The following is a 24,145-nucleotide window of genomic DNA, read 5'->3' as shown; positions in this document are numbered from 1 at the left end:
CTTTTCAATTTAAACAATATACTTGAAGTGGCAGGACAAGCCCCAAAGCCACAGATAGGAAGAGAACATTTGTCATACAGATGAAGTCACAGATTTAAAAATGTTTGGAATGATACCAACTTCTGGAGAGCTCTGACCTCTGAGAGAGGCAGGTTGGAGCAGAAAAGGTTAGTTGTACAGGTAACCGGTGGGAGAGAGAGAGAGATGTGGCAAAATTTGCAACATGAGGACTATTAAATCTCTATGATGGACATACCTGGGCATCTATTCTAGTTTCTCATTTTCATGTATGTGAAATATTTCATTATTAAAAACCTCCTAAACCTATAATAATCATTCCTACTTCTTTGCTACTTCTGCACCTGGAAATGCTCTTGTTATATTCTGCTTGTGTGGACATAGAGATGAGAAGAAACTAAAATTCAGTCCTTAAATTGTTTACAGTGGTGGCAGAATTTCCCATTACCTATATAGTACCTAGCATACAGCAGGAACTCAATAAATGCTTGTTGCATTAAAATAATAGATTTCTGCAATGACCATAATTCCCTGTGTTTCTCCTCTGACCAAGGGCTCCCTCCCAAAGCTCCCTGAACTTTCCATTCTCTCCCAAACCTTCATCACAGTGGACTAGAAATATTCAGTTAATGTCTACTTAGATCTGTGAGCACAAGAAGAGTATCCATGGGCTACGGTATCCCCAGATGACAGCACAGTGCCTGATGCCCATTGACTAAAAGAACTTAATTCATTATTAACTCCGCAGCATAAAGTTCCCTTGTATCCGTTCTTCACTATTGGTAACACGCAGGATTAGCCCCTTCCCTCCGCGTTCCATTCCCTGGGATGAATGGGCTTCTCTTGCCGCTTACCTTGCAGAACAATATTCCAGGTCTTCTCCCCTCCTTCTCACCAAACTCTGTTCCACTGAGAACCACCCTTGAAAACTGTACACAGGTTACCCTCCAACTTTGGGGACCTGGCTCTGCACCTAATTCTTCTGCCTTTGCTCTCAAATCCACCTGGAATCTTTTCCAGTCTCCTCTTGCCTTTGGCCACCCAGGCAGAATAATTAGGCTTGAGGGTAAATTTGTGCTTGGCTTGATTTTAGTATTGGGCCACCTGGATCTGGCAACCTGCCTACAAGGAAACTCATTCAAAGCCACCCAGCTGAGCAGGTGCTGCTCCTAAGAGCACTAAGAAAGCAGAGTCCCTCAAACTTGAAGCAAGCCCAAATGGCCAGTTTCTGACCCCTATGGAAACTGCCTGGTTGGGCAGAAATGACTCTGAAGCTGCCTGACCTGGTCCCAAGAAGCCAGGCCCCACGTTGTACAGGGACAGTCTGGCAGCAGTCACACAGTGACCACGAGTGAGGGCTTAACAGTGATTGGCAGGGCTGAACCCCTCATCCTGGGCTCTCAAAGCTGGGCTTAGTGAAATATGCCCACGGCTCGCTCTTTAGAAATGGATTAGATTGGGTGCTTGTTTTGTTTTCTTTTCAGTAGCTAAAGTTCAGATACTCCCATCTCCTAGTACTTAACATTCCTCCCTGGGCAGCACTACTGCTATATATCACTTACACTCCCTGTTGACATTTTATGGGGATTTTAAAGCAGCAGGTATGTAAGATAGAAGCCATTGTCAATCATTGCATTAAAATACTCCACCCTTTCAAATGCCTAATCAGGGATTTGATGGGTTGCAGCTGGCCAGGGTTTGAAGTTTTGTTTTTTTAAAGACAAATAGCACTGCCCTACTAGCGGGAGGGTGAGAGGCTGGGGAAAGGGGCAGCTGAGAAGCCCAGTCAAGGCCGAGGCACTGGGGCCTCCTGGTGAAAGTCGTCGGACTTTATCAACCAGAAGGACTCAGCGTCCCATGGATGGCCTTGCCCCACCACCGCATGGTGTTCATCACGTGGAAGGCCCCATGCCAGTGACAGCAGCCTCCTGCAGTGATGGAGTTCCTATCAGATAGCCTAGGGGAGTGACCTCTCAGGATCTTGCTGAGCTTCTGGTCTCCTCCTTGGGATATATTTGAATGAAAGAGGAGTAACTGACTCACTCCACATTAGGGTCTAGACTGGCTGCAGGATCACTTTTGCATTTGTTGACTAAAGTGAGTTCATTCAGCTTACATCAGGCCACCCTCTGGCTCTCTATTTCGCAAAGTTTTGGAGAGAGTACCATAAGCAATTCCTGTGGCAGTACCAACTGTAATGTAATAGCCCACCTGAAACTTCTTAATTTCAACAATTTACCCAGTCTTAAAGTACCTTTGGAGAGCTTTTCATAAAGTATCAAGAAAAGTAAACTTAAAAAACTACATAAAAAATACCACAAAAGGAGTGTGTGTATAAAGAGAAAATGGAAGGGACAGCCAAGATAAAAGGAGCCAGAATATTATGGGCTAGGCAGAAGTTAATTCTCAGGGGAATCCCAGACCTTGCTCAGAACAGGTGATATTTACAAAATACTGTTATGGGGAAGTTGGGGTTCCCATGGCCAGGATCCTCACTGAACTCAAACCACCTGATGATGTAACTGGCCTGTTGCTAGGCTACCACTTCCACACCTTTAGGCAATAAGCTATTATTGCACTATATAGAGAGCTCGGCCCAGTGCTCTGGGTGGAGGCCGCGACGCTACCGCTGGGAGAACAAGCTGGGTAATAAACCCTTTCACCCCAAAGAGCGTTTTGCTGTCAATTTCTTTGGTCACACTGAATCCATAGCGAACTTGCCTGGGGCTGAAACCCATTGGCAAGACAACTATGTAAACTAGTATTTTAATTCAGACTGAAGCCCCAAACCCTGCCTGTTTATAAACATCACCATTGCATCAGAATCAGGGTACCAGGCCTTGAAGTCAAGCTAAGGAGCACTGGGGTTGGGCAGCTTTAGGCCTGTATTAGGTGTATTCGCTTGCCACCTCACAGAGACCCACTAAATAAATCTGAGTCCCTGTTCATCCTGGTTTTGGATTTGCTGCCCTGGCATTGGCTCTCCATTCTGTGTCTTCTGGACTTCCTATCTTTTTCTGTCAACTTTGTCCCTCCTTCATGTGTCCACTCACTGGTGACCTGCCTATGACCCCAGCATTTGACCTCAAAAGCATACCCTGTTTTCATCTTTGAGCAGACTTTGGTGGCTCAGGGGCATTTACTTATTAATGTTTCATCTCCACTTAGTTAATAACCTGTGGAAGGAATGGACTGTCTTTCAGCCATACTTTTACCTGTGGTAACTCAAAAACAAAGTGGATTGTCTTGTTCATTCCTGCATTGTCGGTCCTCGGACCTCTCATAGCACCTACCACACAGAATTCAACTCCAGTGAGCTCACAGTCTGGGTTGAAAGCAAGGTAAGTAAACTTGAAGAACCATGTAAAGAAATACCACAAAGGGAGTGTGTACAAAGAGCAAATGTCAGGGACAGCCAAGACACAGGAACCAGAATGTTATGGGATGGGAAGAGGCTAATGCTCATGGGGACCCAAGAAACCTTGCTTAGAACAGGTGGTATTGACATACTGTGAAGACGAGTCACAGCAGCAAAAGCAGAGCTAATGCATGGACGACTCTGAATGCCAACATAAGGGTGGGGTTAAAAGAAGACTACTTCACAGGACACAGAACTTCAACCTCTTCCCCCACAGTCTGTTCAAACTCCATCTGCTTAGCTAATTCTTCTCTTCCCACTGGGTAAATCTAGGGCAATTCCCTTTGACCCTTCTGCTCACTCTTGTCCCTATCAGTAATGAAAAAACTCAACCCCATGTAATAGTCAAAAATTGCAAGTTTCATTGAAAGTTAAAATGTCTTTCATTTTGCAGATTTGAGGGCTTAGCATCTTTTCTATGTATGATCTACTTACCTTTTTCTCCTTAGCTTGCTAGCCACAGGTATAGGGAGGTGTGGGCAGAGTTACAAAAGGAAGGAACAAGAGGAAATATTCTTCCTAGACTGGCACTGCCCTGGTCTTCTGTGGGTGCCCTTGGGATTAGGAAATGTTCAAAGCTGACTTTTTTCTCAAATGGGCTGCTCCTGTGGACCCTTCAGTAATTACCACTGGGAAACATTTGACAACAACTCTCTTGAGAAGTATCAGTTATCTATTACCACATAGGTATTCATCAAATACCCTAAAACTTAGCAGCTTTAAACAATAAACATTATCTCACATGGCTCCTGTGTTTAGGAATCAGGACCAGCTTAGCTGGGTGGTTCTGCCTGAGTCTCTAAGGAATCAAGCTGTTGGCCAGGGAATAAATCATCTGAAGATCTCACTAGGGCTGAATGTTTCCATAGAGGCTTAATTCAAATGGCTGCTGGTTTAAGGTCTCAGTTCATAGCTATGTGAATTTCTCCTTAGAGCTGTTACAGTGTTCTCCTGACACGACAGCTGGTATCTTACAACACACTCCTCTAACCCCAGCATGAAGTCCTCTTGGGTGAGGTCTCTCTTAAAACAATCTTCCATCTGGCCACTCAAAAAGATTGGGTTTATGACAACAGGGAAGTGCAGCTTACTCCAAACTAGCCCCTTTTCTTTGCTCCACTGCTAAGAAAATAGCAAATCCTCTTGTCCCTAAGACTTCTCAGATAGAGGTCAGGCACACGATCCAGGAACACATACATGTCTCTTAGATGGACTCTTTCTAGCTCTCCTCACCAGCCTTTGAATGGCAAAATATCCACCTGGGGGTGCAGAGCAGGAAAAATGCCACAGCATTATGAAAACTGTCTTCTCAGTCCAACTCAAGGGTACAGAAACAATTGACTTTGAACAGGCTGGAGCCACAAAACCTGCTTAGACAGCCCACTTTGTAAGCCCTGGTTTTATACCCAGCTGTTGAAAGCTCATCAGAGGACCTTTTCCATTTTAACATTTTATTATGCCAGAGTGGGGATATCAACAATGCTAGTGCCAGCCCAGCTCTGCATTTTGAAAGTCACTTGTCTTCAAGTCTCCCCAGCAGCAGAACCCACAACAAGGATCTGAGTACAAGTAATTTATTTCAGAAAATGTCGGGAAATACTTGTAGAGAAGTGGGAAAAAGAGGGGAAATGTGTGTGGTGTCGCGACCCTTCAGGGACCGAAGCAACACGCCCAAGGTCTTGATTCTTCTCTAGGCTTTATTGTCTAATCTCTCACGGTGGTTACAGCAGTTGTCAGGAAGCTCCTCTCCCTCCCAGCGGGCTCCCTTATATTCAGTCACCCAACCAATCTGGGACAGTATCATGCGTGACCTTTAAGCGGATAGGTGTCACGCGCCACTCTAAGCGGGCAGCACGATCTGTGCACGGGTACGGAAGTCTGCTGGGCCAATCCCCAACAGGGAAGAGGGGAAAGGGTGGTGAGCAGGAAGCAGGCGCCATCTTTAGGGCGTTGTCCAGCTAGAGTGGGGCTCAGCCTTGGCCGTAGGCCGGGCCCCCACATCTCCCCCTTTATTGTTTTAACCAAAGGGCTGTCAGGATCATGCCTGTCTTAGGTCGTCCGGAGTCTGCGGCATTCTTACCCGTCCTCAGGCAACAGACAGCTTAGGTCTGTGCCCTGTCTTAGGTTGATATGCGCAGCTCCCGATCTTACCCGTCCTTGACTACTGATCCAGCATATTAAGCCATACTCTAGGGGAGATGCCTTCCTCTAGTGCTGCCATGGCCTGCAACAGGACCTTCCATTCTCCCCGTTGCTGTTTTTGTAACAGACTTTCCTCCCAAGCCGGAGAGGCCCACAATTAGCAATATTCCTATGACACCTACACCTGACCAGGCTTTGGTGGCGTTTAACATCTTGCCTAACTGTCTGGACAAGTTGGCAGCTTTAGAATAATTATGAAAAGGAATACCAGTAATACACCCCCGTGTAAGAATGGATGCAGCCCACAGACAAAACCTCCCCCAAGAGGTCCAATTGTTCTTGAAGAAGGTTCATGCGTTGGTTGACGTTCTGCACTGTCATTGCCGAGGCAGTGGCCTGGGACAGACCATTCAGCGTCTCTGCCGTAGAAATGGTGATAGCGCGGTGGTGGCTGCAGCTGCAGCTCGGCTCCGCCGTCGCCTGCTGTCTTGTACCTCTGCTCCGGGGTTTTCCACTCTGCATATCAGACGTTCAGGCACCCAAACAGGGTTCTGCTGGTCCTGTGGAAAAACACAAACCGAGCCTCAGGTCCAGATTATCACTGGGTCCAGGCCTTTCCATGTTCCTTCCAACACATCCTTCCACAAAACTTTAGGCATGTGTTTTGGATTGGATTGTTGGCCGTGCCACTCTGCTGCACTGCGGCCATTTTTGTCCAGTGTTAAAAAGTTTAAAATGAATAATATGATGTTTAATTTGTCTCTGGGGGATCTAAAGTCTTCTCCTATTCCCCCTTTTGTTTGTATAAGGCATTCTTGAGGGTGAGGTGGGTGCGTTCCACCATACCCTGACCCTGAGGGTTGTCTCTAGCTCCCTGCTGCTCTCATGACACAAAAGGATGTCACCCATATAATGATAGATGATTATCAGGGGAAACTGTTTCCTGACAGTTTGTAAGGCCTTCTTTACATACACATGGTGGGGCTATTAGCCATGCCCTGTGGCAATAAGCCTTTGACAGTCTCTGGGGTGAAGTGGGATGGAGAAGAAACAGTCTTTGATATCTATCACTATTGAATTCCATCCTCTGGGCAGGGCTGCAGGGAGAGGAAGGCCTAATTGTACAGGTCCCACAAGCTCCATCTGTCTGTTCACTGCCCTGAGATTATGGAGTAATCTCCACTTGCCAGACTTTTTCCTAATTACAAAAATAGGTGTGTTCCATGGCGAGGTAGAGGGCTGGAGGTGACCAGCTGCTATCTGTTCTTGTACTAAAGTGTGGGCTGCTTCCTTCTTTTCTTTGGTGAGGGGCCACTGAGGTACCCACACGGGCCTTTTTGACTGCCATGTTATTTCTATAGGCTGTTTTCCCTCAGTGGCCCCGAAGAAAAACCCAATCCTGGTCCTCCGGGCCCTTTGGGCGGTCTCCCTGCTAAAAGGATTGGTTGTTCTTTCCCTTGGAGATCCTTCCCTAGTCTAGTGCCCGCGTACCCCTGTTTTTTCATTATGGCATTAGACTGCTCACGGTAAAGAGTCTCTGTGGTTAGTTTAACTCTGCTATTAAACCTATTCTCTAGCTCGTCCCCCGAAAGTTCCCCGTCTTCATCCTCATCAGATGGCAGTCCCTGTTCAGATCCCCCTTCCGATGCCTTTGCGAAGGCATGCTCTTCTCGTACTCCCTCTAATATTTCCTCCCCCTCTTGGATGGCCTCTCGGCAGCTTGGCTTCTGTCCCTTCAGGCAATTTTTTACCAGACCCCAAATAGGGATTGTCCCTGGTGGAAGGGGCTCCCTCTTGTCTGCCCAGTGTAGGTCATCCCCCAGCCTGTCCCATAAAGGGCTGGTGATTTTTCCTTCATCTAAGAACCATGGGGCATGATTCTCTATAGTGTTCAGGAATGCCCTGGCAGTCTTCATTTTCAAAGGGGTTCCATTAACTCTAAGGAGCGCTTTCAGAGGTTCCTTGGACCTCCTCTCTCTAAAGGGGCAAGTATCCTAGTTATGATTTAGATGGACTACGTCGCTAATTCCGCGAACCTTTTGATTTCGTCGCCACTCTGCGAACCTTTTGATTTCGTCGCCACTCTGCGAACCTTTTGATTTCGTCGCTGCTCTGCGAACCTTCACTGGCGCCTCCTCATTCCATATATTATAATAAACAATGTCACAAACACTAACAGGACACACACACTACACATAAACACCCACCGCAACTGCCTGCCATCTGCCCTGCCACGTATACTTTCAGTTTACTCGCCGATCCACTCACCCTCCTCGGTTCCCTCTCCCAGTCTGGCCAGCCGACCGAACGGCGTCCAGCGATGTTCCTGAAGAGTTACAAGCTCTACTTCATTGGCAGGTGCCAGGGTCAGCGGATCAGGTCGCGACGAGGTTTAGCAATTCCCGGGTTTCGGCACCACTTGTCGTGACCCTTCAGGGACCAAAGCAACACGCCCAAGGTCTTGATTCTTCTCTAGGCTTTATTGTCTAATCTCTCACGGTGGTTACAGCAGTTGTCGGGAAGCTCCTCTCCCTCCCGGCGGGCTCCCTTATATTCAGTCACCCAACCAATCTGGGACAGTATCATGCGTGACCTTTAAGCGGATAGGTGTCATGCGCCACTCTAAGTGGGCAGCACGAGCTGTGCACGGGCACGGAAGTCTGCTGGGCCAATCCCCAACAGGGAAGAGGGGAAAGGGTGGTGAGCAGGAAGCAGGCGCCATCTTTAGGACGTTGTCCACCTAGAGTGGGGCTCAGCCTTGGCCGTAGGCCGGGCCCCCACATGTGGTATTATTGAATCAGTTAATATTGCGCACAACTGGAACTTAGTCCTTCTGAAGAAATCTTAGAAACAGTGGAAACATACCTACAGTATGTTTGGGCTGGGCACCAGTAGCATCTGCAATATCAAGGGAACTTGGAAATTTTGGAATAAGTGTTTTGTCCTTCCTGTTCTTCTCAAACTTAGCCCCTCCCCTCCAAATACAAAGGCCAACTTTATAATTCCTTGCTTCAGATCTCTTGGAAGGAGCTATAAACAGAAGCAGCCAGAAGCCCATGTCTCTTCCTATATTTTCTGAGGGCCTGTGGATAAAATGAGAGTTACTGTGACCAGGATTCTCACCTGGCCATGGTTGACTAGCTCACTGCACACCTGTGGGCAATACACACGGCTGTTGACTCTATAAAAAGGGCTCCACCCAGTGCTCTCGGCATGACATGGTGGCAGGGCTGCAAGGCTGCAGGAGAGCAGAGCAGAGGCTGGAGTGGTGGCAGCGCCGAGGACAGAGGTCCAGAGGATGGCTGTGTGGGACAACTGTGCAGAGAGTCCCAGAGGACAGCTGTGAGGACAGAGGGGCCCAGAGGCAGAGACTGGCTTGCTGCATACAGACTTGCTCTGAGTGAATGGGATTCTAGTGACTGAGCTGCCACCTGGAAATAAAGTTGGGTATAACCCTTTCACCCCAAAGAGCATTCTGCTATTAATTTTCTTTGGTCACATTGAATCCATAGCGAACTTGCCCGGGGCTGAAACCCATTGGCAAGACAGGGCCAAAATCTCTTGATGAGAACATAGTTATCTCTATGGGAGAGGAGAGAGGGCCAGAAGAAAAGGAGAGATTCTGAAGACAAAGTCATTAGGTCCCTTTATCAACAAGTCTTTGTGCTACTCAATGGCAGAGCTCATGGAAATGGATACAACGAAAATGGGTTGTGTTCTAAGAACAGGAAATAGTACTCTCATGGAACTTACATTCTACTGGCAGTGCGGGGTTGGAAAAACCAAGCCTTAACATGTAAGATATTAATGTTTTTCTATGGATAAAATAAACCAAAATGGTGTGATAGAGGAAGTGATTATATTAAGTAGCCCCAAAGCCTTCTCTGAGAACATATTTCAGCTTAGACTTTCATTAAAAAAATAGCCAGTCATGAGACTATCTAGTGAAATGACCAAAGGACAGAGAGGACACCCCTTGGCCTTGACTTTCATAAAAATTTAGAATCATTCTATAACACTCATTGAGGAGGAAAGCCCCAGTAATGATTAACAGTTGTTTTTTACCAGCTCAGTTGAATAGGGGGTCAAATGGAATCAAATTCCTAAGGAAAAAAAAGTCAAAGACATATTGTTTTGCACACCTGAGTGTATGAGCTGCTCCAAACTCAGTACAGAAAGAAGAAAATGGCATATGAAAATGTGAAAACATTTATTGACAGATATATTTAAGCATCTGTGTATTAATCTCATGGAAGTAAATGTGATCTTCATTAGAATATTATAAAGTATTGGTGTCTCCAATTCACATCTAAAGACAATGAAGATCAGAATAATAAAGGGACTTGCCCAATTAACACAGCTTTAATGTCCCATTTGGAGTTGATATGTATCTACATATCTACAAAACTACAAAACTGATTCTTCCTTCCCCCTGCCTCCTCCATTTGCCTCTTTCTCCTCCATTGCCTAATCGCGGACCCTCTCTGAATCCCAGGTTCCTTTTAACCTACCTGTCTATTCACCTAACATTGAACAGCTATTATGTGCAAGGCTCTGTCTTAAGTGCCAATGAGGGAAGTCCCTGACCACAAGGGAGCTTGAAATATAGCCGAGTAGATGTTCCCAAACACAAATAGATTTTAGAAATTATGAATGAAGGGCAAAGTTGGGTGTGGGCAGATGGTCAGGGAATGAGATGGTGGGGAGTTGATGCACTCAGTATGAGCACAGGTGACCACAAGTTATCTCCCCAGTTTCCTGACTGGACTTGGCGCCATTTCAAAATTTGTCCTCACTTTCAGGGACTACAAAGGCAGCATCTTAAGCGAGGGAGTCCAGATGGGCTGTGCTGGAAAGCCACTTTCGAATATGCCTCCTGCAGGGCAAAGAGAACTGATCCCATGATGCCACTCCAGGGGGTGGGGGATGCTCTGGGAAACTAACATTTGAATCACTCTTTCTGTGACTACAGTCAGCTTTCCCAGTCTCATCTCCTGTTATTCTCTTCCTTGAACTCTAATCCTCAGTCTAACCTAATTTTATGCTTCTCCCTAATAACACCCTAAATTCTCTCTTCCATACATTTTCTCTTCTGCTAAAACTCAGTCCTCTCCCCTGGAAGAGACGATGCAGCATACTTGTTGGGAATCCTGTGCTCTGAGGAAATCAGGGGCAGGGTGGGGATGGGGTGGGGGTGTAATCCCAGGCTCAGAATACAGAGACCTAAATTCAATGTCCCGCAATGAGGCTTACAAGACACATGACTTCATGAACTGAACAACCTTACCTCTCTCTGTACCTCAGTTTCCCCATCTGTAAAATATAAGGTGCTCCCTGCTTACCAGGCAGGGCAGCTGTAACACTCAAGGTAATGATTATAAAATGCTTTGCAAATTGTGAAGCAATCCCATATGCATGTGTTTGCCTATACAAATGTAAGGGATTGTCATTAGTACTCAGGATCTTCCCGGCTGGTGTCTTTTCACAAAGAGTTTGGCTAGAAACATGATTAGGATATGTCCCAGCTGAGTAGCTTCTTCCACTGTAGCTTTATCCAATAGCCACAAAGGGGCTAGAACAGACCTTTTGTGATTGTTTTCACATAGTTGGAAGCATTTCAAAGAAACAGATCTTTTTTTAAGTGAACTCTGCTTTATTTGCATTAAATCTAGTTCCATCGGTGCTGAAGAAGCACTGTAAACTTATGGCTCAGAAGTTAATAGTTTAAAATAAGAGATACAAAACTTTTTTAAAAAGATTCAGGATTTGCAAAGAACTCATATATCACTGACAATACTCATGAGTCACATTTGAAAGAAGATTTGAGGAAGCCATTTTGATCAAACAGGAAGTTTTTCTAGACTGATAATGAAGTATAAAGCTTTCTCCTTGATTGTTGAAAAAATATAACTTAGACTAATTAGTCAATAAATCAGTCAACAAATCCATGAGCAAACAAACATAAACTAAAAAGAAAAAAATAAAATAACCCATAACTCTATGGAGAACATTCTAAAGTGAAGGCCACGGGAGAGGAGCCGGTGGGGGAGTGTGTGATGAAATTCACTTGGGGACGTACTAACTTCAAAGTACTTTTGAGAGAGGCAGTATTAGAGTTTGGATATACAAGGCTAAAATAAAACTCAAAAGCAATGAGTAGAACTGTGAAGCAAATATGGCAGATACTGGTCTATAGATGGATCGGAGCCCTGAAAGTAGGGGTGATGAGCAAAGGGGAGGAGTGCCAGCTTCAAAGACTAGGACAAAGCTGAGTATCCAGCAAAGACAACTCAAGAGAGCCGCCAGAAAGGTGGTGAGAAAATCAAGTGACTGTGGTTTGCTGAGCTAAGATATGAGTAAATCAAGCAGAGGGCCAGCAGTCAACAGCAAAACGTGCTGCTGCTAAGTCCAGTATGATGAGAACACAGAGTGGTTGCCTGGAACCAGGAACATGAAGGTAACTCTAGTAAGAGCCATTATGGTGGAATTAGAGGCAGCACCACATTGGAACGGGTGGAAGATCGAATGAGAAATGAAATGGAGGCAGAACACTGACCATTTCTTCCAAGAAATTCATCAGGGAACGGAAGAAGAGAAGGACAGCAGACCGGGGAGGGGACTGTGGGCTCCAGAGAATCTTCATATGAGTTGGAAGGGACTGGGGCAAATTACTGATAGAAGTGGTGCACTTGAGAGGGAGTGAAGTCACAGGGGAGAGAGGTGTTAAGATTTTTAGGACAAAACGTGTTTATCAAAACCCAGATCAGGATCACCTATTTCCTCTGATGCTCAGGGGAAGCTACCTGCAGAAGGTAACAGGTGAGTCAAGCTACTCAAAGGATAAGTGAATCTATACATGGAAAGGAGTAGATGGAGAGAAGCAGGCCAGTCCTCCACCAGTACTCTTCTCAATCTCACCACTGGGGCCCCTCGGATTTGCCTGGGTTGAATGGGACAAAGTGCTCTTGAGGGACATTTCATGGGACTGTAATTTTTCTCAGCTCATATTTATAAATAAAATGTGGGTTTGCTTACACAGGGCTTTTTCTGTGTGTCTCTACACAAGGTGTATTCTCATCTGGGTTACTTCCTCTGGGAAATGCACAGCCAAGGATACCACCTCTTAACCCCCAAGTGTCTGCGACTATCTGTATAATGTGGTGGGGTGCCTTACTCCCTATCACGTTGCCTCTGTATTTTCTGAGTAATTTCCTTGTAATTATGATGCTGCCTAATTAGAACCTGTCCATCTCAGCTGAAAAGGAGAACTTGGTCAGATCCAAACTCACTTGATGAAAGACATATTTTTCAGTGGTGTGAGGTTGGGGCCTGGGAAGGAGGCTTAAGAGGCAGAAAATTCTGTGAGAGGCTCTATCCGTAAGGTAAAGCAAGCCAGTAAAGTTTAAAATAATTTTTTCAAAGCTAGTTGTTAGATGCTAACAAAAAATAGTGAGAAGAAATTCAATTCACACATATGTGGAATAATGTTCAAATTCTCTAGTAACTTAAGAATGGCTCATTGACTCGAATAACCTTCACTATTAAATTAACAATAATTTCTTTATAAATACTAGCATGTAAAGTTAGTGAATATGTGATAAAAGTAGTTCCTTGGATCATTCTTGGCATCAGGGTAAATTAAGGTAATTCTTTCAGAAAATTACCTGAAACCATGAAACAAGAGATATAAAAATGTTTTTATATCTTGACCCAGAAATTCTTCAGGAAATTTTTCTTAAAAAAAATAGGTATGAATTAGCTCACATATTCAGGGTAAAAGAAGTATCCTAATTTTCTATAACAACTCAATTTCTAACTCTATAACCCAGTTTGATGATCCTGGAAGTATAATATCAGCTATTGAGGTTTTGCTGAATACAGGGTTGTGTTAGGATTCCAGGACCATACACAACACTGAAGGTTCAAGGGATTAGGAAAAGGTTGGCCCTGTCACCCCACCATCAGGGTGCCTCGGGACACAGCCTCTCTGTTGTTTCTGTGTCTTATGTAAGGCAAAGGGATCACTGATAAAGCTAAGAACTCTTTCCCACAATCCCACATCATGAACAACCCCTTCTTAGGGTCTCACTGCCTTTCCTGCTCATCTGCCAGAATGAAGACTTTGGATTCCAGCTTTATGAATGTCCTTAGTTGCATAGTTTTCTCTCCCCGCATGACCCCTCAGCCCTGGTTGTTTGGGAGATAGTGCCCCCCACCTACCTATTTTCTGCAGGGAGTGGCAGTGGGAAGAGAGGGAATCATGCTCTTTCTTACTCTATTTTATAAGACCCTGTACCTCTCCCCAGGGTCCCTGGCTGCCCTCTCCTTTCATTTCACCACCATCTACATGCCCAACTCAAGCCTTTGAAAACAAAAGTTAAAAAGAGTTTTGTAGAAGGCTGTGCTTTTAGCTGAACCCCAAGCCTCCTCTAGGCTGGAGTGTGAACAGTGTATCCATGTTTGGATGGGGGTTTATGGACACCAAGAAAAAAATAATTTCTCAAAATATTATCCTCATGTGCATGCATGAGGCTTACCATGGCAGAAAAAATATTGTGAAGGAATTGTATATGCATATATCTCTAACAGTAGGGACATGATTATATAACCAGTTACCAGACCAGACTTATTTTTCAAAGATTACCTCAATTTAATCCTCATACTAATCTTTGATTGAATATTATGTAATCATTAGAAATAATACTGAAGACAAGACATCAACCTGGGATATTTAATACTATGTCTAGTAATCTCTGATTGCATACAAACACATTTTACACTATTGTGTAAAAATCAAGTCACCAGCAAAAATGAAAATATCTGAGGTGTTTGGGTGGGGGAATTTTTGTGAATTATGTTTTAATAAGGACTATGCAACAACATTAAAAAGAAATAGAAACTGGAAGAGAAAAATACTTTTTTCTAGATTTGGAATGAGAAATGAAGAAATCCTTCTGGATTTTGCCTCAAAGTGTATTGCCAAGATCCAGTTCCAAGAATTCAAAGCTATTCCAGCTGCTGCCATTGTTAACTAGTCAGAATTGCAAAGACAGTTAATTTCTCTCTTGATTTAACTTCCTCTAGTTCACTAAAACCTATTCCCAGATCCCATCTATCCATCCTTTAGATGCTGGAGGAGTTCAGAATAGAAAGCAATTTGAAGAGAAATAGTCAAGGAGGTTTCTGATAAGAGGTGATCAATTTCTGGCCCAGGTAAGAGAGCGATTGTTTCTAAGGAAGGGGCAATCACCCTTGTTGAACACCTTGTATATTCCAGACAAAGGGGTACACACTTACTATTATGATCTTACTATGTTATCACATTTAATAGACTGGTTTCATTTTACTGATGGAAGCCAAGGCTCAGAAAGGTCAAGTGATTTTCCAAATGCCACTCAGTGACTGAATCAGAATTCAGACTCAAGTCTGATCAGACCCAAAGTTCCACTTATTTTCTATAACTCTACGTCACCTCTCCTCAAAGTAGCTTCTTGTTGGCATTTTCATACCTAAGAACAAATTTTAAAAGCATGAAAAGCTTCATTATTGTCATAAATAAATGGAAATACTCAGTAATACAACTATTCTTACTGAAAAGTGGTAATGCAATAGACCAACAGCTCCCAAAAGTATAGTCCATGAAATAAATGCTCCTTAGTGGAAATACTCTACAGCCTAATACACGAACAGACGCTGTATCCTATAGGTTCCTTTTGGAGATTCAAGATCCACTGACAGCTTCTGAGTAGGAAAAAACTCTCTTTTACCTTTTTTTTAAACCAGTGCTCCCAGACTTACTTAGTCATAGAATCCTTTTCATCCTAAAACTCTTACAGCTCTCCTGGTTCATTTGCACAAACCTGTGTCTGAGACCATGGGGGAAGTCTCCAGGGGGTCAGCAAAAGGGTGATATTTTCCTGGGAAAGGAAGGTATTCTGTAAGAAGTGAGGACAGCTGTGTTCAGTGACAAGGTCACAGTAGAAAAGAGAGATATTCTCTTCAATTCTGAGCAGAACTAAAAAGGCATCAGAACAGTGACTCAGAAAGACTAGGAAATGTGACTCTGTGGTGGCACAGCAAGAGCCTGCAGCCTTGAGAACACCCAGAGACAGGCAGCCCCATGGTATGGCCAGTGGCACCCAACAGTGAGGTCCTCCAGTGGTTTCCAAGCCATGTGCCTCAGCGAGGACAGTTAGAACAGGAGAGGAAGCCCCGTACTTGACTCAGAGCAGGCACCCCATCACTGTTAAATGGCACAGCAGAATGTTTGCATGTATTATCCAAGATCCTCCTGGGACTCCAAGAAATACCTGGGTATATTTTGTTGGCCTTGGGCAGGTTCAGCAGGGTTCAACTGAATATGAATTTAATGAAAAAAGACTTTTCACAGGGACACAAAAGGGTGAAGGGAATCAACAAAAGATAAGGAGGCACTGGGAACCAGCAACTGTAAGAAGTTTTTTCCACCCCTAGATCTGAAAGAAGGGGAAACAGCAATATTATCAGAGCCTGTTGAGAACAAAGCCACGGGAGAGGCCCCATCTGAGCGGGCATGTGGGAGGACAGAAGAGCCGGCCCAGTGGCAAGCCATTTGGGTTGGGCTCAGAAGCCTGCACAGCAGTTGTGGGAAAGTAGAAAACTGTGGGATTATTTGTAAGGGCTCACAATCCATGTGCATAAACTGACAAGGCCTGAGAGACCTTACCAGTTTTATAGATAGTATTTATAAGAACTATATTGAGAAACTCAAAATCTGGGAAACTCAGAATCTTATAACTTAAAAATACAGAAACTCATAGTTAACCTGGAAAAAAGTTATAGTTGGGTGAAATTGAGACTCCCCTTCCAATATCCATGGCCCCAATTCAAACTGCCTACCCTTTATTTAAGCAAATCATGCTGGGTGAATTTATTGTGTTACTTTCTTTTCTGTTTTCCTCGAATGGGACACTTGGAAACTATAGTAGCATATTGTTTGCTCAAACCTTTCCTATAGATGAGCCTGCCCACCACACCTGGGGAAGGGTTCATGCCTTGGGAGGAGTGCTTCTCCCTAGTTAAATAGAAGGAGGCTATCAGCCACCCCAGGAGCTATTTCAGAAACACACAAGGAACTGTTGCTCTTGGGGTTTGGGTCCCCTTGTCCTTCTCAAAAATGTACTTAGAAATCACAAGGATGCCTGGATAATGATCCAGAACATGTGGAACATAGGGTCCAGAATTCTGCTGACTAAAAATGGATGAGATGGTGAAACTTGTCTCTGGGAGTGGGCTCTGCGTAGGGAAGAGAGAAAAGAGTGGCCAGAGGAGGCTATGGCAGCTTTCTGCCATCAGTCATGGCAGAAAGGCTCTCCTACCTGTAGGCCTGGAAAGATGAAGCAGGGAGACACTGCTTCCAGAGACCATCTCTGTGAACCCCAGGCTCCTCATCTGTAAAGTAGAGAAATTAATATTACAGTGCTGTTGTGAGGAGCAAAAGACATAATACAGTTGAAATACAGAGCATGATGCTTGGTGGCAATAAGAGTGGCTACTATTGATTGAGTGTTTTTTATTATTATTATTATTATTAATTACTCCAGATCCTCATCTTTGATGTAAATGGAATTTAGAGCCCAGGAGGAAAACGATTTAATGCCTCCCTGAAAGTTAGGCAGACACAGAACTGAGATCTGGACACTGGCCACCAAACTGCCAGTCAAGTACTGTCTTGATGGCATAGATGTGCCTGTTTACAAGGCTGATTCTCTGGCACTCAGAGATCCCAGAATCACCATGTTTGAGGGATTCTTCATGTTCATCAGTGATTGACCTTATATTACAAATCAGGGACTGGACCTGTCTGAACCAATGAACTGCCCACTAGAGCCCCTTAGGGGGCAGCTTTTAGAAAGCTCTATTTCTACAATACCCAAATATACCTCTTCCAACCTCAGCCTTTTTCATTTTGCCTTAAGAAGACATTCAGAACTTGAATCAATGTTGTTTTGTTTTTTTCCTGACAGCTTTCGAAGTATTTGAAGAAAGATCTCATCTCACTGCTTTTCCCTTTTCCAGTGTAAATGTTTCCATCTATTCCAAAACCAGAAACCTCATCATCATCCTAGGTTCTGTTCTCCTCACTCCCCAGAGGCTATCAAAAGTCAGTCCTTTTAGTTCTACCACATTGCTGCTTCTCAAACCGTCCTCCCTTCTCTGTCATCCCCTCTGCCAACGCTCCTCTTCAGTTTCTGGTCGCCTTGCAGCTAGATTATTGTGATTGTCTTTTTAGCCTGGCCTCTATCCTCTTAATACCTTTTAATTCACCAGCTATACCTGCAGGAAGAATGATTATTCTAAATGCAAATCTGACACCATCACTTGGCCCCCCATTAGTTGCCAAACAAGTACCTAACTCCTTAGCATAGCATATGAAGATATATGTCTCACCATTACTATCCAATGATAAGGACCTTTTGAAGACAGGGTGGGAAAGTCTCTTAACAGTGGCAAATGAGGATAACAGGATTAGAATTTAAAAACAGGAACTGGATTTGGAAGGCATTCAAAGGAACATGGTTTCTGCCATCCAAAGATAACTGTCAGATTTCTATTTTGATTGACAAAGGAGAAGCTGATGCCATTCTCTGAGACTGAGACACAGGAGCTGGCTGTGGAAGCTTGGGGAGCACGAGATGCTGAATGTACTCTTCAGTGCGGCTGAAGGGACCTGCAGCAGACAGAAGTTAGGGACTGTGGGAGATATGCTGCTGGAAGCTGCACACTGGTGATGCAGCCTGGTTTGGAATCAGCTTTTTTGGTGACCACAAGGCATGTTGGGTCTTATTGAGATTGAGTGAATGCTGGAAATGAAAGAATAATGAAGTCTTGGCCACTGTTTGACCTTGGAGTGGGTAAACAGCTTCTAAACTTTGTATGTGACAGCAGAAGTTTGTTTTTATCATTGTAAAAAACATTCTATTTGGCTTAAAATATTTGTTTATCCTTTAATCATGAAGGATGTCTCCAGCTGCAGTAACTCTTCATAACTCAAGCTTTACTTTTCCTTGCCCATGACTAGGAAGTCACCCATCAAGGGAGGGTGGGTCCTTATTTGGCATAGGAAGAGATCTAGGCTAGAATGATAACTTAAGTCTCCAGAGAAGCAATCAGGTAATAACTTCAATTGTGGTCAGTTGAGTTCACAAAGAATAATCCATTTTAATAAGTACTGTTTTATAATACGTATTAATAGATGATCAGTACGTGTAGAAAAATCTGTTTTTCAGATGGAGAGATTTTGATCCAGGCAAGTTAAGTACAAACAGACCTTGACACTAAATCTGTCTGACTCTTCCAACCTGGCCTCATTATACCCTTCAAAGCATTAAACAAAGTGAGAAGATTATCCTGGCTCATAAGTAGCTATGTGCAGAGACATAGTATCAAGAGTACACAGTAATTTGTGATGAGACCAGGACTTGGGTGTAAGGACAAGAATTACCTTTTCTTCTCTTAACTGTGTGCCTTTGAGCAATTTACTTCATCTGAGTCTATTTCTCACCTGAAACATGAGATGAATATTCTCTGTCCTGTTTGCCTGGTGATGTTGCTATGGTGTTCAAGCAAGATCAGTTAATTAAAAAATGGTTTATAAACTTTAAAGCTTCATACACATATGTAGAGATATTAATCACAATTGTAATTTTTCCTTATTAGGATTATGATTATTATAATAGCAAAAGTCATTTCCTTTTCCTCTAAGTTCCAGTTACTACATCCATAAAATGCTTGGTAGTTTCTAGGTCCCCCCAAGTTCTATTAGCAAAGAATCATGATAATTTTAAGAACAGAAAATGAGGGTCTGGGGTATGAGAAATACCAGGGAGACCCCTTTGGCTGAGACAACTTGCAATGTGAATTGAAAACTGGGAGGTGATTGTCAGATCAAATGCTAATGGTCAACTTCAGAACCTTGACTGAAACTCAAAGAATAAAACAATCAAAAGTCTACAATCTAGAAAAACAATCAACAAGTGCTTTGGCATCACCTAAATTAGATCACATTTGTGCATGGCCAACCATGAGCATGAAGCTGTACATGGTGACTTGCATGGGATTCACCAAAGACTTCATTGCCTGAGACGCCTCCCCATGGCCTGCATCCGCAGACACTGCTTGTTTGGTACGTTCTGGATACGTGTGCATGTTAAAGGCTTTAAGGCTTTCTCTGTTTACAAAAAGCCTCATGTTCCTAGATCACTCGTCCTCTTTCTGAGCATTTTCACATCGCTTTTCTCATTTGAACATACAGGGCTCAGTGAAAGGTCCTGGATCACGGAGGATGGGTTAGAGCCCAGAGCCTCCATCTGCTTGGCATGTGGGATGCCTTGGAAAGTCTGATTTTAGCCTAGAATTCCTGTCAGGACTTCTGTATGACTTTTAGGTCTTGCTCTGCCTTCAGAACTCTCTGCAGCTTCTGGAAGATCTCCAGGCCTTGGTGAAGGGGCATAAATCTGGAACTATTCTTTAGTCCGTACCAACTCACCTACTACATACAGAGCCGCTCAGACCGTCTCTTTGCAGGATAGCCCCACCACTTCCATGAGCACAGGCACTGTATTAGGTGCTTTGAGTGTTCCAGATGGAATGTTTACATCCCCCCAAATTCATAGGTTAGATCCTAACCCCCAGTGAGATGGTATTAGGAGGTGGGCCCTTTGGGAGGTACTTAGGTAATAATGGTAGAGCCCTCATGAATGGGATTCATACCATATCTACTATTGTGTTGTAGCTATCAGTGTTTTCCTCTGAAGATGAAGTACCAATCTTTCTCCATTCCAGGGTATGGTAGTCAGGAAAGAACTCAGGTTTTAAAGCTCAGAGAATCTAGAAGAACTCTTGTGTAACAGATTTTCTAGCTCTAGTTTCCCCATGCTGCTTAGGCTGGTGAGGATTTCAAGAACAGACATCATACAGCCTGGAGCTGAGTAGGAGTTCAAGACTATCATCTGAATCCCACTGTATGGAGAGAGGTGGGAAGAGCTCCTGTGAACCTCAGGAGGAGGGGGCGTAGCTGGGAGGTAGGTCACCCGCAGGGCTTGTCTCAGCTGAACCAAGTCACATTTGGTGAGCACAGCTGGAGGCGGCTGCTCCGGCAGTTTCCTAAGGAAGCCTTGCTTGGTGGCTGAGGCTTTTTGGCACCAGAATGGACACAGATAAGCCCAGATGGGTGTCTGCCAGGCACAAAGCAGGCCTGGCCATGCCCACCCATCTGCAACCCTCTTCTGCTATCATTTGATCAGGAAAGAAGTGAATTCACCTCCAGCCCCTCTGCTTGGGAGAAAACTCCACTTTCCCTGACTTTCCAAGTAACTTTCAGAGAAGCCCAACTGTGTAATGGTGTCAGACTGGCATATAGACTTATACGTTCTAAAGCCTTTGACTGCACTGCTTTTATGTATACTGTTTCACTTAATCTCCATGACAAACCTTTGGATTCAATATTATTATTGGATATTTGTAGAGGAAAAATGAAGGCTCAGAGAGGGCAAGAGGATTTTTTAAGAAAGCAAGCAAGTGGTGGACTTTGGGTTTGAACCCACAACTATCTAACTCTGTGCCCTGCTCTCTTTGTAATACTGCACCTGTAAGTAAAGGACTGGGTTGTTTTCTGGAATATCTAGGAGTCTGAGCTTCATAATAAACATATGTTGACTCTCCAACAGATGAAGAGATTGCCCAACTCTCACAGACCAAGTAACAGATAAGCCCTCTCAACTTTATTAGGAGAAGCAAGTTCATATCTCTGAGGATTCAGTGTATCATTTATTGACCCTTCTCCCAGGCAGGCCCACTGTTAGAGGCTGAGAATTTTTATTTGAAAAGCTTAATTCAAACAGTTCACTGCATTTAAAATGCCCATAGGGGAAAGAGAGGGGATGGCCCTTTGACATTTTCTTGCATAGCCCCAATTATGGCAATTATGTATTCCTAAATGCTGTAGGTACACAAGACAGCAATGACCAGCCCCATCTGTGGGAGTCAGAGTGTCTCAGTGAAGGATACAGCTAACCGAATCTTTAGAGGTGATTAGGAATATGTGTAAAATTATTTGATCCTAAGTCTGGGCCTGTATGTGGCTGCATTTTAGGGTCTGTCATTAGGATGCAACCTTGGCTAATGGGGCATACACTTGTAATTCATAGCTCTCTAGGATATCAGATCAAGACATTAATGAGGACACTGAATCCCAGAGAAGGAATCTGGCTTATTCTGGGTTCACTGGAATGAGAACCCCCTTTTGTAATTCCCAGAACAACACTCCTCACCACACTGGGTTGCCTCTTGCATAATTACCCTCACTTGGAGCCACTGCCCATTTGTCTCCTGCCTGGCCCAGATTCCTGGGGTCTCAAACCACATGAGACATACGAGGGTGCATTAGTCATTGGTATTACTATCTGACCAGCATAGTTTCCTGGCCATGAAGCCTCCTGGCTTTAGGGATGTGTAATGTGCTCATTTCCCTGCAGGGTTCAGCTTCATTTAAGCTCAAACAAATAAGAAATGCTATTAAAAAAATGTACAGTCCTTGACCTTTGAGCTCTTCCACTTGGCTGTTGGCCTTGGGTGAATTCTTCCCCTGTGAATCAAGTCAGGAGCCAAGTTGCATTATTTTAAGGACTTGAAGTTCAATGCCTTTTCCCTGTTTGGAATACTCTTCAGTTCCCCACAAAGTCCTACCAAGCCAAGTGCCATCCCTTTTAGAAGGCTTCTCTGATCCCCTCCTCTCCACTACATCCAGCACCTAGCTATTTTCCCTTCTCTGAACTCCTACTATTACTAAGACCCTTTCCATACCCAGCATATTATAATTTAAATAGGAGAGAGGAAAACCAAATCAAGTCTTGTAACCTCCCCAAGATTCTACAACCTGACGTTTTCCACCCATCCCTTTCAGTGTTGTCTATCTCAGACAGGTGGCATGTTGGCTTACTTATATCTTGGGATGCCGTATTTTCCTCCCTCTGCATTGTTCTCACACTCTTTTCCTTCTCTCCATCCCTATAGCCTGTTCTCTGGCTTGCTACTGGGCTTTATTAGAGGCCAAACACTTAGCTATGGGCCTCCCAAGTTTCCATGCAACCTATCTGCTCATAATGAACTGGATATTGTCTGACCTTCACTATGAAGGTCAGATCTGACTTCATAAAGGCAGACTATGCAGTATGACTTCATAAGGTCAGTCTATGAAGTATGACCTTTATGATGCCATAAAGTTGGGTATGCACAGCTGTGCTCTATCATCAAATGGAAGTGGTATATTTGAGACTGCTCAAACAGGTCCTGAAGGCCCAAAGAAGTTAAAGGAAGTAGTGGCCCAAAGGCCCACAGTTCCCATGTCAGCTATGTTATCTTCCCCACCCCAGCCTGCACCTACGGCCATGTGACAAGTTCCCTACCATCAGCTGACACCTTTGTCTCCCTCATGGATGACTACAGAAGCCTCCAAAGTGGTCCCCATCTCTAGCCTCTTTCACTTCCTATTCACCACTGCATGCTGCCACTATGATCTTCAAAAATAAAAAAATGCTACTCTGGTCCTGTAGTTCTTCTCCTCAGAAACCAGCGACCCACAACTGTGGCCTGTAGAACTCCTGCTCACCCATCAAGGCCTTCCTCACACCATACTGCCTTCTCTAATCACTTCATGGCATGTACAGCAAGACAGCGCTATTCAAACATTACCCTCAAAGGACCCTTGTGACCAGTTAAAAGTGATCAGGTGCCCTGAGAGGTAGAGCCCAAAGTGACCTTCACAACTGTCTTTTGAGGACTAATGGCTTAAATAAGAATTATACAAACTTAGTCCATAATATTTCTGGATGTTTTTAAGTTACTTAAAAGTTGTTACATTTCTCTAATAAATTTGATATTCCATGAAAGTACACTATCTTGATGTTTATATACAGCACTGACATGCCACCATCCCTACTCCTACATCAGTATTCCCAAATTTGGGATGCATGAACCCTCTAGCCCTTTTTGGTACTTCCGCTACATCTCTTGGGCATGGTCCTGTTCCTGAGAAACTCAGAGTCTACTGAAGGAAATTCCAGAGTGTGCTATGAGGATATGCATATCATCATAAATTATAAATAACAAATAGTGCTAGGCATTTGGAGGGTTACTGTATTCTCAGTATCAATTAAAGGCTAAATTTCTTGGCCTAAAGTTAGAGAAAATTCATGACTGTATACAATAATAATACTATTAAAATAATACAGTAGCCTCAACTTATATAGTACTTACTCTGACCAAGTTCTTCTCTAGGATCTTCATGTATTTAATTCCCAGAACTACACCATGAAATAGGTACTGCTGATATCCTCATTCCAATTATATAATGAGAAAACTGAACTTGGCTTTGAATGCAGGCAGCCTGGCTTCAATGGCCATCACCTTAAACACTGTGTTATGATACTTCTCAACTGTCCTTACTATTAAATCACAGGATAAGCAGCAGTCATAGTAATTAATAGTAAGAGTAAGGGCAGCTGCAACTGGAGTAACTAGACACCCAAA

At 43.9% G+C, this 24,145-nt stretch overlaps 1 long non-coding RNA gene across 3 annotated transcripts; it reads right to left on the bottom strand.

The window, feature by feature from the left end:
- Nucleotides 1–5,136: 5,136 nt before the first annotated feature.
- Nucleotides 5,137–22,713, bottom strand: LOC140848684 (uncharacterized). 3 transcript variants are annotated; one of them, XR_012129786.1, is made up of 6 exons: nucleotides 22,557–22,713; nucleotides 22,157–22,202; nucleotides 19,122–19,169; nucleotides 16,936–17,008; nucleotides 7,847–8,008; nucleotides 5,137–6,138 (listed from the first exon to the last, which is right to left on the bottom strand). It is a non-coding gene; the product is annotated as an uncharacterized lncRNA (long non-coding RNA). The 3 variants fall into 3 exon arrangements; XR_012129785.1 differs by lacking the exons at nucleotides 5,137–6,138; nucleotides 7,847–8,008 and adding an exon at nucleotides 14,891–15,087; XR_012129784.1 differs by lacking the exons at nucleotides 5,137–6,138; nucleotides 7,847–8,008; nucleotides 19,122–19,169 and adding an exon at nucleotides 14,891–15,087.
- Between the last annotated feature and the right edge of the window lie 1,432 nt (nucleotides 22,714–24,145).

The sequence above is a fragment of the Manis javanica genome, chromosome 4 (assembly GCF_040802235.1).
Source record: "Manis javanica isolate MJ-LG chromosome 4, MJ_LKY, whole genome shotgun sequence".
NCBI lineage: Eukaryota > Metazoa > Chordata > Mammalia > Pholidota > Manidae > Manis > Manis javanica.
Note: the sequence above shows the minus strand (reverse complement) of the source record. Positions and strands in the feature narration are given on the sequence as shown.